This window comes from Miniopterus schreibersii (assembly GCF_964146895.1).
Source record: "Miniopterus schreibersii genome assembly, chromosome: 8".
Classification (NCBI taxonomy): domain Eukaryota; kingdom Metazoa; phylum Chordata; class Mammalia; order Chiroptera; family Miniopteridae; genus Miniopterus; species Miniopterus schreibersii.
The window spans coordinates 58,222,039-58,238,202 of NC_138109.1; the positions used below are offsets into that span (position 1 = coordinate 58,222,039).

At 39.1% G+C, this 16,164-nt stretch overlaps 1 pseudogene across 1 annotated transcript; it reads left to right on the forward strand.

The window, feature by feature from the left end:
- The first annotated feature begins 15,533 nt into the window (after positions 1 to 15,533).
- Positions 15,534 to 15,935, forward strand: LOC308560952 (small ribosomal subunit protein eS24 pseudogene; annotated as a pseudogene). The gene has a single exon. The product of its transcript is annotated as a small ribosomal subunit protein eS24 pseudogene (transcript).
- The last annotated feature ends 229 nt before the right edge of the window (positions 15,936 to 16,164 follow it).

A 16,164-nucleotide genomic window follows, 5' to 3' on the forward strand; every position in this document is an offset into this window, starting at 1 on the left:
AGCTTTTTGTCAGTAATTTGCAATAAGTGTCTGCAGCATTTCTGCAGGGACCCAGAAATCATTATTGGCTGCGGATCTGCACGGTTCCTAATTGGAAGCATTGGGCCTTATCAGCTGAGGATTTCCTAGGACCTTTGACAGATACCAATACTAAAATCATTGTTCACTTGTCAATTTAAAAGACCATTAAAGCAGCTTATTTTGGTTTTAATTGGAACCTCCTCCCTTCCAACTCCTGGCTTAAAAAAAAAAAAAAAAAAAAAACCCACCCGGGCGCGCGCGCGCTCGCACACACGCGCACGCCGGCCGGAAACAGCGGGTAAGTAGGTCACCCGGCGGCTCGGGCCGGGCGCGGGGACTCCCGCCGCCGCCGCCGCCGCCCGGAGCCGCGCGGTCCGCAGCCTCGCGTTTGCAGATTCCAGCGGCCGCGGCGCGTCTGGCTCCAACGCTCCCAATTAAACAGCACCGCGCCCGCTCAAAGATTTTCCGCAAAAAGTGCACTGGGGCCAAAAATCAATCACGCTCCCTGGCCTGACCCGGTGGAAACAGATGCATAACATATTCATGCGCTGAGCTCGCCGAGCTGCCCAGCGCGGAACTAACTTTTTTTTTTTTTTTTTTTTGCTTTTAAATAAAGCGAGGAGGACTTCCGTGGCTCCGCAATCCTGCTAAAGCTGGCAGATGCAGCAAAACTAATATGTGTAAATGCTTTCGAGCAATAATCTGCTTATAGCGACACTTCCCCAAACGGCGGCAGGACTGAGGGGGGAAGAGAAGGCGCTTGGCAGCCAGGGGAAACCGAATTGTTTTGACACCGCCATTGAATAGCAAAGCCTGGTGGAAAATCATTTCATAGGATAATTGTGGGCAAGTAAAAAAATGAAAAGAACCTACCCGCTTCACCCACCCTCTTTACCTTCCCCCATCAAAGTGAGCGATGAGTTCTCCTCATTATTTTTACCTTGCTCACAACATCACTAGGTTCCTTCTAAATGAAATAGACTTAATGATAATGCTGTAAAGTAAACGGAGCTGGAATAATATTTACTGTATAATCATCTGGGCTCTGTTAAGCTCAGCACTTTCTTTTTATCCCAAGAATTTCACTAATTGCTTCCATTCTGAAAATGACCAGGCAGATTTATTTTGTTGGAAGGTTATTTGCACCTAATGTTAAAAAGCATGCATGTGTTTTTTGTTTTAAAAAGCTCATTCTCATGCAATTCTCTCCTCCCTTCTAATATTAAGTAGCTGATGTTTTGTTTGGCTGCTGTTTTATTTGCTGTCAAAAAGAATTTGATGCAAAAACCATTTAAGCATGTATACAACCCATGGAGGGATTCATTTGACCTCATTATACTGCAATAAAGAAGAAATCCAGTTTGTTAAATATCACCGAACCGCATGCATTTCACATCAGATCATAAGAGCAATGCTTCAAAAGATTATCCCAGAAAGTGCTTAGAAAGATGGAATGGGTTAACTTTGCTTGCCAGAAGGTGTTCTGACAAACAACAGGAAAAGAGAGATATGTGCAGCCCCCTTTAAGAGCAGAGCAACTGAAGAAAAAAGAGATTTATGCTTTTAATTAATGGCAATTAAACCATGCCTGTTGGCTTGGCCTATGGCAATTGTTTCCTGCAAAAAGGAGGCCGAGCTGGTGACAAGCATTTGAATCCGCTAAGTTCTGTCAAGGGAGCTGACTCTGCAGGCATCAAAACCAAACTAAATCAATAAAAGAATTAAACTTTTATAAATTGCATTTTGACAAGTATCAGATACCGTTAAGCTTTGATATTATGAATTCCTTGGAGGTGATGCAAACAAGAAGGGCCGCAGTTAGAGATCCAAACAATCAAAGAGGCTTGTTAACATGCGCTGTCAAATGCATCAGTGCTATTAATTACTACAAATTAATGTGACTCTCTCTTCCTCTGGTGATTGGAATAATAATCAGCCAGAATTGTGGAATGAGCACAGAGAACATATGCAACCCTGCCAAAAATAATAAGTTTGAAAAACAGTAGACATTTACAATCTTTGTTTTCAAAGACTGGCTGGTTTCCTTGTTGCCAGTTGTGACCTCACTTTACCCCATCTTCCCCATCCCTGGGATCTTCTTCATGTGCTCTTTCCTGTGTGATGACAGAGGGAAGTATCATGCCCTTGCCAATAATTATTGAAGCACAGAAGAAAATCTTTATTGTGCTCAATTGAGGTGGGGGGGAGATATAACCCTATCCAAAGTGGTGATTTTCTAGGAAATGAAACCAAATGCCAGAAGTCCCGTAATTTGGCCACTTTCTTGCATGAAAACTTTGCTTGGCAGTAAGGCTGATAATTAAAATTACATGATGCTCTCACTCTGACAGTGCAGTAAGCAGGACTCATGGGGGAAAAGTAACCCTAGTTAGAAATTCTGAGTATCCAGAATGTTCAAACAGAATTTCCCCCAGCATTTAGTGATATTCTACATCTCCAACTGACCATTGCCAGGATTCATCTGTTCCCCTCAGATCCACATTTTAAAATAGAATGGGATTTTCATTTTTAACAGCTAGAATAGTATGACCCTAGATTCCCAGGCCCCCATTTCACCCAGTGAAATGCCACAACAGATTAGAGTTAAACAAATACCATTAAATATAATAATTCATAATTTTTAAAGATTTTTAAAGCAAACATATTACAATTTAGTAATAACATACTTCCTTGTGCTTTCTAATGTATAAAGATGTTTTTCTAGTTTATTTTACTAATCTGGGTATTTTTACACCCTCCTCAAAGTCACTTTATGCCTTCCACTTTTTACTTTGTGAACCAGTAGCATACGGTTTCTCATATGAGGGGCTTCCAAATGTTTGTACTGAATGTTTAGATTAACTGAAGAATGGAGTTCAGCCACATGCAATGGAAATCTATAATAATTTGAGGAGGAGATTCTTTAATATAGGAAGGACTAGTCATCTCACAATATAAACTAATTTTTATTTAGTCAAAGGGAGTGCAGGGTGCAGGTGTGGTGGCAGGGAGTGAACCTCTAATTCTCTCTTGCTGTTGGGAATGGGATTACAGTTTGGAATAACATGGCCTCTTCCTATTGGCTTGGGAGGAGCCACAGCTCTAGAAAAGCATCGTTTGGTAACCGTGTTAGTAAGCTGCTATGTATTAGTTGTGTGGGCTTTCTTAATTGGACAGAGACAGAAATGATAATAACCTACCTCCTAACTTGCAGTAGGAATGGTGCCAGGTGTGTACTGGTGTTTGGACTAATTATTTGATTTTTACTCTTGACTATACTCTTAACACACAGAGGAATTATCTTGACACCATCTGGTAGCAGTTTTTCATGTCTGACAAAATTTAAAACTCAGTTTGAAGGTTGGCCAGTGATAAATATGCTTAGGATTTCATGTGACCTTGGTCAACCTCTGACCTTATACATATCAGGGCATTTGTCTCAAACTGTGGTTACAGTGTTTTATTGATGTGCCTAATCTGTTACCCAGGAGCCACAATTCTTATGATAGATAGGATATTTGCTTGGATAGTGACAAGGAAGTTTGGGATGATTTTTTCCCTTTTTTCATTGTCAAGAAATGGATCCTAGCTAAGTCTGGATTTAAGTTTAAGTTCTCCATTTCAAGGACTTCTCAAGATCTGTTCAGAAAGAGCATTAAAGAGGAGGAAGGGGAAACAAATGCTTATAAAGCCTCCACAGAAAAGTCTGACGGGTAAAAGCACGGTTCTGAAGATATGCTTCTTTCCTTCCCTAGGTGCTCACTCAGCAAATGCAGAAGAAATTTATTGTTGGAAATTCGTCTAATCGTTTTTATGCGATTACTTGGCAAGATGCTGCGTGCGCTCTAGCCTATTTCTATTTTAGAAATCCTGGTTTTATTAGAAGGGTGCTTAAGTTCCTCCAAATATCTTTATGGATCTGAGGGGGCTGCTCAAGCTTTGTCACTTCTATTTAACAATATAATTTTCTCAGCATGGAACATCCTCGCTAAGCCTGACATGTGATTTGTAAACATATATTGACCATTCACTATTACTTCAGTGCCTCCTGGCAGCAGCAGTCCATCAGGCAGGGTTCAAACGACACAACACGTTTGCCTGGAGTTCAGTATCCAATTAAATCAAATTGGTCAACTTTCAATTTTTTAATAGTGTTTTTTATTTTGTATTAAAATCCGAGTTAGTAAATGCCCTGTAAATTAGTCAACATCCCTTGATATGAACAACCCACATTCTAAGGGTGGGGGGGCCTAAAAAGCCCCTCTTAATACAATAATGCAATTATTTTTTTCTTGAGAGTTAATTTATAATACATTTGCATTTACTTCATTATTTTGAAGGCTTCCCATTTATAAATTTGCACATGTATGGTAATGAATGTATGTTCATATTTTCATTGTGCAAGGAGATATTTCTTTCTCCACTTATTTCCACTTTGGCTTTCCACCCCTTTTTCTCTTTCTTGAAATTTTAAGTATTTTTGTTTGTGGACTGGTAGCTTAATTCAGAAGTTATTATCAATTATTTGATAGCAATCAAGTCTGTAGATCCTCACAAATTTTATACCTACTAAGATTTAGGAACTATTATCGAAAATCTTTTTATGTAAGAAAAAGTGGGGGTGGAGGTGGGGATGGTGAGGTACTCAAAATTTTATATACAAGTAGAAATATAGATATATATTCTAAGACATTTATTCACATACATATATACCAGTATAATGTATGACTGTTGGTTTCTCAGAAAATATGTCTTCGTTTGAGAGGTGAGCTATCTCTTTTTACTTTACTCATAAAGAAAATGGCAGATGAATGATCGGCTGTTGGTTATTTGTCAGCATGTAGGATGACAGATGAGCAGACACTTTAATTTAGCCCCTTTGTGTTTGCTTGTAGTTTGAGACTTTTGTTTTTTATTATCATGTGCAGATAGAATGAAGCTCCATACACGTGGTGCAAATTATAATGAGAAATTGCAAATATAGATGTTGATGTCTTTCTCTATTTATTACATTACAAATTGTCCCAAGAAGGCATTTGTAGGAGCGACTTTGGATATTTCACAGATGGATTAGTAACTACTGGAACACACACACATGCACATGCACACACACACATACACACACACACACACACACATGCACTGGTATTGGTCTCAATCCGAGCCACAGTTGCTAAAATTGCAGTAGTTCTTCTCCCACGTAGGAAAATTTTGTGATTTGGGAGAAAAGAAATGACGATTTGACTTTGGTGCTCTTGCAGTAGTTTTCTAGGCGAGAGGGTATAGAGCTGGATGTTACCTCTGAACTTGGTTTACATTTTTATGGTGATTGAAAATAATAGCCAATGTTAAATTCATTTTTTTAAAAAACAACAAAGAAAGCACTTTAATAGATAAATCAAAGGATACATTTTGTGAATACATTCCATATATAATTTTGAGCTATTGAACAATTATTTTTTTCCAGCTGCACAAAAGACTTTTATGATCTGGCCTTTCTATGTCCCAAATTTTAAGATGTGAGACCTGCTTTTATTAACTATCAACACTGCTACTTGAAGACATGACCATTTCTTTCACTCCTGGTTGTGGAAGATAGCCTTACTGTTCTCACCTACCTACTCATGGTGTATTTTCTAGTTTTTAAAAATAAATTCTATCCTACTGGTCAACCCAAATATAAATGTCTAGTGAATTCTTTTGATCACACAAAACATAAGCCATCAACCACCATCACACACTTATTTTATTTAACCATATAGTTAAACCTCAATGATATTTCTGTTTCTGCTCAGAAATGGCAACCATTCTGGCAGGGTGTGTATGGCTCTTCTAGAGCGAACAGGGGGAAGTCAGTGCTGAAATGATCCATACTGAGCCCGACTCAGAGAGGGCTACTCTAACCTGCTGAGGTCTTGGGCAAGTTATTAATGTAATGGAATTCTGTTTTCACATTAGAAAAAAAAAAATGATTGAAGGTTACATATTCACATCACAAATGTGCCAGACCCTGCTGTATACCTGAGGATACAATCATGAACAATAAAGGAAAGGTTCTAAATATAGGCCAGAGAAAAGAGAGAAGAAAGTAAGTAAATTGCAAGGGAATTGTTAAGTATAATAGTTGCGATGGTACAGAAGGCCATGGAGACACAGGGAGAGACATCTAAGCCAGCCGGGGATGGTGTGAGGGGCTGGAGAAGGCTTCTTGAAGAAAGGTATGTCTAAGGCATAGCATGAGTAGAAGTTGGCTAGAGAAAAAGGAATGGAGAAAAGGGGAGAGAGAAGAGTGTTCCAGGCAGGAGGAAAGACAGGACTGAAGTCAGAGATAAGAAAAGTCATGGCAAAATCAAAGGATGGAAGACATTTATTTCCCCCGGGCACACACAGAGTTTGAGGGAGGAGTGCACATGTGAGATAAAAATAACTTTCTAATATTAGAGTATAATTGTTCCTCAAGCTAATCTTACTAGCTAAATTGGGATCAAGTGTTTCAGCCTCTAAGGACCATGGCTTCTTTTTCCTTCATTGACATCACAGCCTATCTCAGTCAAAGGCCTGTCCAAAGGTGTTGCTCAATGTGGATCTTCTGTGTTACAAAACTTTATGCACAAAGCTATTCTCCTGATCCCAAGTTTAGCCATGGATGGAAATAAGGCAATGCAAAAATGAGAATGCACAGGATCTTAGTTTCAGGATTTCCACCAGTATGCTGATTGTTTCCTGATGTGCCACTGATTTAGTAGGGATGTATGCAAATTTTGTAGAGCACATGAATTACAACCTGACCTCTTCAGCATAAGGTAAAGTGTAACTGCTGATGCTTGTGTAAACCATAAAGGAGTCAGTAAATCCAGCCTCATACCTTTAAAACATGGTATTCGTTTGATTTGATTTCATTTTTGTTAACGCCATACCTCTATCAGCATAATTTTGCTCAATTGCAATTATTTATTTTTATGCTAGTCCTAAAAATTAGAATCATATATTAATAATTTCTGTAGACCAAGTGCATAACTGACACACGTAAGTGCCAGTTACAATGTAAATATTGGCTGAGCCAATGAACATATATAAGCCTTGGATATATTTCTATGACTATATTTACCAGACAAATGTCTGGTTGGTTCAGTAGCTTTAATGGCTGACCTGTATCATTACACAGAAAAATCAAGGGGACTTCAAATACATTTTATTTCTGTTCACTGATCCCTCGTATCTATATGGTACGCAACCATTACAAAACCCTTTCTCTTACATTAGTTCATTCAATCCTTACAGCAATATTGTGAGGTAGGAATCTAAATCTTAGACCTAAGGATTACATAGTTCCAAAGAAGGTGGACCTACACCTGATATTCACTCTGGAGTCAACTTTTAAGGAAAAGTCATAGGAATTTAAAGACTTTTATTTTATTATTTTAAATTTTTTAGGAACTTTTACCTTTATTTTTCTAATAATAAGTAGAAAAGGAAACAATTTGGTTATTTGTTCTATTTTACTCACATCATAGATTCAACACATCTTAGAGTTGAACTTTTTTACCTATTTATTAAAAAAGGGCCTTTCGGCTCTTGTTTGAATGCTCAGTTCTAAGGAGAGGAGCATCTTTTTTATTGAGATAAAATCTCCATCCAGTAACTTGTCTCCACCGGTTCCAGTTCTTTCCTTCATCAGCACAGACAGTCTCAGCTCTTCTATGGCTTCTCATACAAGATGGTTTCCAGGGTCCTCACTGTAAAGTGAGTGGACAAAAGTTCAAGTTCTGGCATCAGGCTTGTTATGTGACTTCAGTAAATGACTGTGAGGATTAAAAATAACAACCCATGTGACATACTTAGCAGACTACTCAATAAATTATTTTCTTAAATTATATTTTATTACTATTATTAATGTGGTCACCCTATGAATATACTCCAGTTTGTCAATGTGCCTGTTAAAATTCATCCCCCAAATTTAGACAAAATATTTCTGATGTAAGCCATATGTTTAGTAATTAATGAATTTGACTAACGTTCCCCTAAGGCTTGACAGGACAGAATATCTCTTTCAATACAATAAACAAACCATATGCATAAATATCATGATTAGATTCAGATATGTAAATAGGGACATGATTTTCTAACGTTGAACAAGTTATTTTAAGGATTTGTTTCCTAAGGTGATATAAGACTATGTGGCACAACTGATACTTACAAAACTGCATGAATTCTTATACCAACATGTAAGCAAAAGACTTGCTCACACCAAACAAGGCCCTTCCCTTACTTTAGCAGTGGGTGTTCCCAGCAACAAAATTGAGTGCTGGGACACAGAAGAGAGAGTACTGCGAGGCAGGAGCTTGTAATCTCATTATCAATAGCTGGTATCGTCGAGCCATAGTGGCCTACTGTTTTAATATTGCAGCACGCTAGGCTCTTTTTCAAATACATTGTCTTCAGCCTGGAATTACCTATTGGAAAAATGCATAGGTTCTTCTATAGTTAAGATGCTGTGTTATGGATGAGAACCTCTTTTTTTTTTTACTCAGGTAGGAGCCAAACAAACCAACAAAAATCAATAGCTCCCCTGTTTTCTACTCCCTTTCTTCCATTAACTCTAGAAAGGGAAATAGATGCCTTCTCCTATCTTCCTAGAGCCGCATGTACATACATAGATGGATGAAAGGAGGTTACATAGCTAGGTGATTAGATGGATATAGGAAGATAGAGGGGTAGACAGAGGGAAGAATGGTAAGGTAGGCAGGCAGGTAGGCAGGCAGGTAGGTGAGTAAGCAGGCAGGCAGGTAGGTAAGTAGGCAGGCAGGTAGGTAAGTAGGCAGGCAGGTAGGTGAGTAGGCAGGCAGGTAGGTGAGTAGGCAGGCAGGTAGGTAAGTAGGCAGGCAGGTAGGTAGGCAGGTAGGTGAGTAGGCAGGCAGGTAGGTAGGCAGGTAGGTGAGTAGGCAGGCAGGCAGGTAGGTCGGTAGATGTGATAGAATGAGACACGGAGGATGCTCTCACAGCAAACACCTCAGGCTGAGTATCAGGACACTTGAGCTCCAGTCCTGACTCTGCCATTAACTTGCTTGTGATTTCACGTAGTCTCTTAAGCTCCCTCCCTTGATTGTTGCAGTAAAATAGGAGTGTTGCCAACTAGCACGTTGGGCCATATTTGCAGGTCTTGAATCCTTAAGAGATAGCTCTGCAAATCCATGATCACTATTCTGTTTGCCACCATTCCTCCATGTCAGTGGTTTGCCAGAGTTCTCAGGGGAAGACATGATGTTACTACCCACACCCCTCACCACACCCTCAACAGTGCCTATGTTTCCAGAGAAGAGGTGGTTTGAGGCATCTGGGACAAAATGACATCTAGGTTCCATCCAACTAAATTCAGTTATTCAACATACATAAAAACAGCCTCCTAAAATTTGCCACTCATAATGTATTTCCTATAAACATAATCTTTTGTGTCAACACTAATTTTTCTGAAGTCTGGGGGCAGGCTGTTTTTGCAGCTCCCTGATTTTTCTCAGGTCCAGCCCAACTGAAGGTGCTCAAATCTTAGGCAAAATGATGCCGTGAAAATTTACCTATAGCGTCAGCCTTCCCCTTCTGTGCTGTACCTTCCTACAGTGACAAGGCTCTTGAAGAGGCCTGATAACTTTCTGCTTTTTGAATCCCCAATTCGCTATAAAATAAGAAGAAATTTGATCATTTGTAAGTATACATCATAAAATCTTACACCATTTACTGGCGCACCTGTTGTCAACTCAGCTTCGCCACCGCGCTCTTCCAGCCAAGAGCTACCTTTCTCGCAATGCCCTCCCCTGTGGTCCTCGTGGTGCTTAGCATCTCTTCCAATAGGAGAAACTCCTGTGAGAAGCGAAAGGCTGGAGAGGAGGGGCCGTAATTCTCAGGATGCAGTTACAGCCAGAAGCATGAGTAGATGTGAGGCTCTAACAAATTTCCTCGATCTGTGCTACAGACTGAGATAGAGGGCAGGAGCTTTCCAGAAATTCTTCAAATTTGCACTCCAGTCAGTCCCCTGCTTTAGTGTGGCAGCCAGAGATCTTCTTAGGTAGCTTCCCTTATCTTGGTTCCCTAGCTCTTTCAGTGGTTGGTTATGCCTCTAATTCCCTGCATTGAAACCTCTTACACTTGAAGTACATAGTGTCTTCTCTTTTCCTGACTGAACCTGGACTGTGTAGGCATCGCCTATTTCAAACATTCTGGGTATGTGAATCCCTTTTATAACATATCTGGTGAGCTGGCATTCATCTTGTTCTCGAACACTTGAACACGGACATTGCTAGCTTCAGAGACAGCCCCCTTCATTATAGAATTGCCCAATTGATGGAAGCAGGTTACACTGTGGGCTAGAATGAGGATAGGTGTTTTCTTCATCAGAAAAGCCTGGCTTTGCATCCTATGTTTGCCATTTATAAATATTGGGCAAGTTGCTTAACTTATCAGCCTCAGGTTTTTTGTTAGTTTTTCCTGTAAAGTGAGAGCAATACTTGTACCTACTTTTTAAGGGTTGTTATAAGCATTAATTGACATCAGGTTTATAAAACATCTTTTCCTTACACGAACCACAAATCAGCGTCTATATCACTGTCACCCTTTGGTCCTAATTCTGTTCTCTGGACTCAGGTGGGTAAGGCCCCACCCCCACAGAACACCTTCCTGGGAATGAGGAAGGTGCACCCTTTGGCTGACTTGGCCTGACATCAGGGCCTAGGGCTTTGTGAGAAGAGCAAGAGCTGGATTTCAGCCTCCACCGCCCTCAACTGAGCACCCTTGAGCACAGCCTGGAAAACCATCCGCTGGGTCACTGCATGCAGATTAAATATAATCTCATGAAAATCCTTCATATATTTCAAGACTTCTTTCAGTTCCTCAGCTCATTTTTCCTCTCCTTGATAAAGTAAACATTACCAATTGGATGACTGTCTCATAGTGAAATAATAGTGCACCTTCCATTAATGAATAATTCAGCCAAAAGACTAATTACACCAACTAAAAGTCATTCACATTGAGGTGTCACCTGAATCACACATTTGAATTTTTACTTTATTTTTTAAATCCCCACCCCGGATATTCAGAGAGGGAGGGAGGAAGAGAGGGAGAGAGAGAGAGAGAGAGAGAGAGAGATCTGTTGCCTTCCATATGTGCCCTGACCAGAATGGAACCTGCAACCTTTCAGTGCACGGGACAGTGCTCAGCCACTCTGGCCAGGCCACATTTGCATTTTTAAATGTTACAAAGAGGCTTATCCTCTTGTTAAAGATTGCTGGGCATCAATGAGAATGTGGGGAGGGTGTGTGTGTATGTGTGTGTGTGTGTGTGTGTGTGTGTGTGTGTGGTCTCCTGCTGAGTGTGAGAAAGGAGAAGGCAAGTGAAATCCTAACTTGGCCTGCACAACTCCACCAAAGGGGCTGTCTGCTTTCATCCTTTAGCATGACTTACCGGGGGATGGAGGGGCCCAAGTTGACATTCACTTCGCCTTCAGGGAGCAACCCACTCTTAACATGTGTGTGGCCCAAGGCAAGAGAACAAATGGAGGCCTATAAGTCATATTTCCAAATATTTAGAAGTTATAAATAAAGCTAAAACTGTTAAATAAATATGTTCTATTTTCTTGCCTTGACAAATAAATATTCATAGAGAAAAACTTGAGAAAATGTGTGCAAATCTATGTTTTTATATGACTGACAACAAAATATCAAAGATGACTGAATTAATTATTATTCTGCATGTCTCGGTGTTTTGTTGATGAGCTGGTGATACTTGGATGAATGATACATAATTCATTAACTAGTATATATTTATTACACAAAATTAATTTGTCTTACCTTCATTTTAGCAAAATCACTAATTATATTGGTATAACTAAGATTTTCACATGTGTTTTATTGACAGTAGTAGCATATTAGCCAATATTTCTTAAGTCACTGTAATATATATATATACACATATATATATATATACACACATATATATATACACACACAATTCATTTCAATTTGGAGAAATACTCTTCTTATAAGGCAGGAGCAATAGGTTTTATCAAAAAAATTATTAAACCAACAATTAAACTTGGAAATAAACTTTACATACAAATTTACATATAATCAAAGACTGTCGTGAGGTCACATGTGAGTTCACATGTGACAAAGTAGCACTATTGCAAGAAGTATTATAAACTATTTTAATATCAAATGCATTGTTATCATTTTAACATGAATATGTTAAAAGATATACTCCGATCTATGATAGCCAGAAACATGGTCTTCATCAAAATTAGAACCTTTGGGAATTATTTGTACATAAATGATTTGTTTGATAGGTAAACATTTTCATTTCCTTACTCTAATGTCCTTATATTTTATTGGAGTATTACTTTTTTTGCATATTTTCAACAAATATCCTGCAGTTTAAAGTATGTTTTAGTCCTTTAAAAAGTGAAATAGCCAAATTTAGGTCTTTTAAATTTTTTTGGTTAATTTTAAGTAATATTAATAGTAATCAACAGTTAACATCAAATAGCTATGGATAGCATGAATTTAAAATTAATTTTCTACCCAAGATGACGATTCACGTTTTATTTGAGATTCTTGTGTTGTTTCAGTTAACTCCTGTGGTGCATCTTGTGTCTCACCTACATTCAATCTAATTGCTTTAACAGATTCAGACAGCATTCCCATCACACATGTCCAAGAGTGATTTTAAGGTCATTGCTTTGTTTCATCAGAGTATTTCATCTTTGGGAAGATTCAGAAAATATAGTATATAATCTTTGAATTGCTGTTGAAACAGTTGACATCGTATCTCCTAATAACAAATTCAGATGTGCATTGTATATGACAAACACTAAAATATTTTTGATCAATAGTCTGTATGGTAAAACTTTCTGCTTTTGTTTTATTTAGTTATATATTTCAGAAAGAGGAAAGGAGAGGGCGAGAGAGACAGAAACATCAATGATAAGAGAGTCATTGATCTGCTGCCTCCTGCACGTCCCCTACCTGGAATTGAGCCTGCAACCCAGGCATGTGCCCTGACTAGGAATCCAACCACCATCTCCTGGACCATTCACCGGTGCTCAACCTCGGAGCCACACTGGACCAGCAAAACTTTCTTTTTATCAACCATGTTGCCACAGTTATATTTTAGATGTTGCCCTTAGTGAATTTTAAATCACTTAAAGCTAAATAAATAAATTATTTAAAGTTAAATTTTAATGTTAATTTTTGAAATTTTTAATTAATAGTATTAAACATTTTGATAACAGTAAAATTATTTGCAATTTTAGCATTCAGAGGCCATCTAGTTACCAATAGAAAGAATAAGTATTATACTTCCTAGAAGTTACATTTAGACTAACACATGCAATTTTAGGAATGAGCTGAATAGTTGCAAAATGTTCCTCTTCTACTCCATGCAACTGCAGTGAATACTGTGCCAATTCCTGAGCACCTGCAGAACCAAGGTGGGACACAAAAGATGTAAGAAGATGGACACTTGGTGCTTTTGGGAAATGGTACTTTATTATGCAAAAAGCTATAGCATTCCCACTACCTGAGAGGAAGAATTTGACAAGTTAATGTCTTTTCTCTTACCCAAGTGCTTCTGCCAGTCAAATCCTCCCACACTCCAGGGCACTGCCTCCTGCATAAGGTGGCACAATCCACAAACCCTCCTGGCTTCAGGCTGTTTCAGGCACAAGAGCAGGAGAGGAAGAGAGGCATTTCCCTGGGTCTCAAACGGTGTTGGTCATGGGAATGCGTCGCTGTATCAATGCTGATCACCATCCCAGGTGAAAGAGGGGCCTGTGGGTTCTTTAATACATATATTTGTATGTGTGCTGTGATCTGTGGGGCCCGATGGTGATCCTGCCAGGACGTCCCCTTCTCTCCTTGGAGGCCTGACTGAGTCTAGCACATGGAGCCTATCTGTACCCTAACCCAGGTCACCTGCTCCTGGGCCTTCTTTGCCTGAAGGAGCCAGGTTTGGTCTCTTCACCTCCCTTCCTTCTACATCAAGTCTTCCAGATACATCTTTTTGTTGGGAGAGTCTTTGAAGCTATCAGTCAAGATTTATTGCTTTTTAATGGCATTACACTCCCTTTTCTATATCTTAGAATGGACCCCTCTGGTTATAAAGTTTCTGACCAAAAAAACAAACAAAATGTGTCTCCATTAAGGGAGGCTGTGCTGTAATTTACAGACATCCTATACCCTGGACACCCTACCCTTTTTAAAGAAGGGCCCAGATAAACAGCCTTTAGGTCAAGGAGGTCAAACTCTCCTGCTCCCCAAAGTCCAAGAATTAAGGACATTTTCAGTAAACATAAACTCTTGTTTCTTAGTTTTATTTTTGCCTTTTCTTTTTTTTTATTAAAAAAAGCATTTACTGTTATGACATTCTGTTCTGTGTGCCATGAACCCTGTGATCTTGATGAAGGCGTCAATGCTATGCTATAATTTAATAAGACCAGACACACTTAAGAGTAATTGAGATAATGTGAGGAAAGTGCTTATTACAGAGCTTAGCATGAAGTAAGTGCTCAATACGTTAGCTTTTTTAAAAAATTAAAATTATATGATTGTGAATTTAAACAGAGCTTTACAGTTTCCAGTGCACTTTCATATAAATTCTATTGTATGATCATTATAACTACATTGTGAGGTGCAGGAAAAACATCTCCCTTTTACAGACAGTAAAATTGATGGCCAGATAGCTGAAGTTACTTGAAGATCATCCTATGCCTTTACATGGCAAACTAGAGCCCAAGTTTTCTAATTCCTACTGATCAAACAGAAGCAGTCAAATAACTTTTTAACTTTTCACCAAAATAAGTGCTGAAATACCCCCAAATAGGAAAACATCTTGAGACTAACAGGATATAAGATTCTAAGTTTTCTACTTATAAAAAGTGTGGGTCAGAGTTGTGTCCACCATTGAGGGAGATGCCTAACAGGTCACCCATCCAAGCTGAAAGCACTTGGCAGACAGAACCCCCCCAGAGGTTCCCCAAATCAAAGCATAACACGTGGCCGAGAGCTGCTAGAGACCTGGCACTACTTTTCCCGCACCCTCCACAACACATTTCCCCACCGTTTTCTCTTCATAGCCAGGGGGGTTCTCTCGGGAAGCACTGAAATGCCTTTCTTCTGGCCTTAATCACTCCCCAGTTATTCTCCCCACCCCAGCCGCCCCCTTCCACAGACTTCCAACCCAGTTATGGTCTCTACTATAACATTTGGCTTTACAGTCTACACCTCAGGCAACAAATTAGTCTTCTTTCTACAACTGGATTTGAAGCAACTTAAGGGAACGGGTTATGCTTATACTGTTGTGTTACTTGTAGTTCGTAGCTCAATGCTGAGGTTCAGTCATGTTTTCTGTTGATGGATTAAACCAGCAATTCTCAAACTTTTTGCTGTCATAACCCCTTTATACTCTTCAAAATATTTCATGCTTGAAGATTGACCATTATTATGAAAGACACAGTAACCATCCGGACCATGACCGACAGACTACTTCAGCAGAAACGAATGGTCACTGACATTGTTCACCCTGGGAAGGGAGCAGTACCTAAGACAGAAATTCGGGAAAAACTAGCCAAAATTTGTAAGACCATACTAGACGTCATCTTTGTATTTGGATTCAGAACTCATTTTGGTGGTGGCAAGACACAATTTATGATTCATAAACAATGCTTTGGTATGACTTATGATTCCTTGGATTACGCAAGGCAAAACGAACCCAAACATCGTCTTGCAAGGCATGGCCTGTATGAGGAGAAGACCTCAAGAAAAAAGAGAGCAGAAGAGCAGAAGAGCAGAAACGAAGACAGTCAAGAACTGCAAAGGCCAATGCTGGTGCTGGCAAAACAAAGGAGGAAGGATTCTTCAGTGACTTTGTGATGACTGTGCAGATTTTTCATGATAGGATTAGTAAACTAAGAACTTTATGTGAAAAAAAATGAGAATGCAGGGATATTTTGTTTATGGGGTTATGTCTATCCAACATTTACCATATTAAAAATTTAAACAGAAAATTCTACAATATCAGTGCAAAACAAAACAACGCAAGTATACTTTTTGTTGTGTTCCTGAATAGATGCAAGGTAAACTGGAATTTCAAAATAACAAT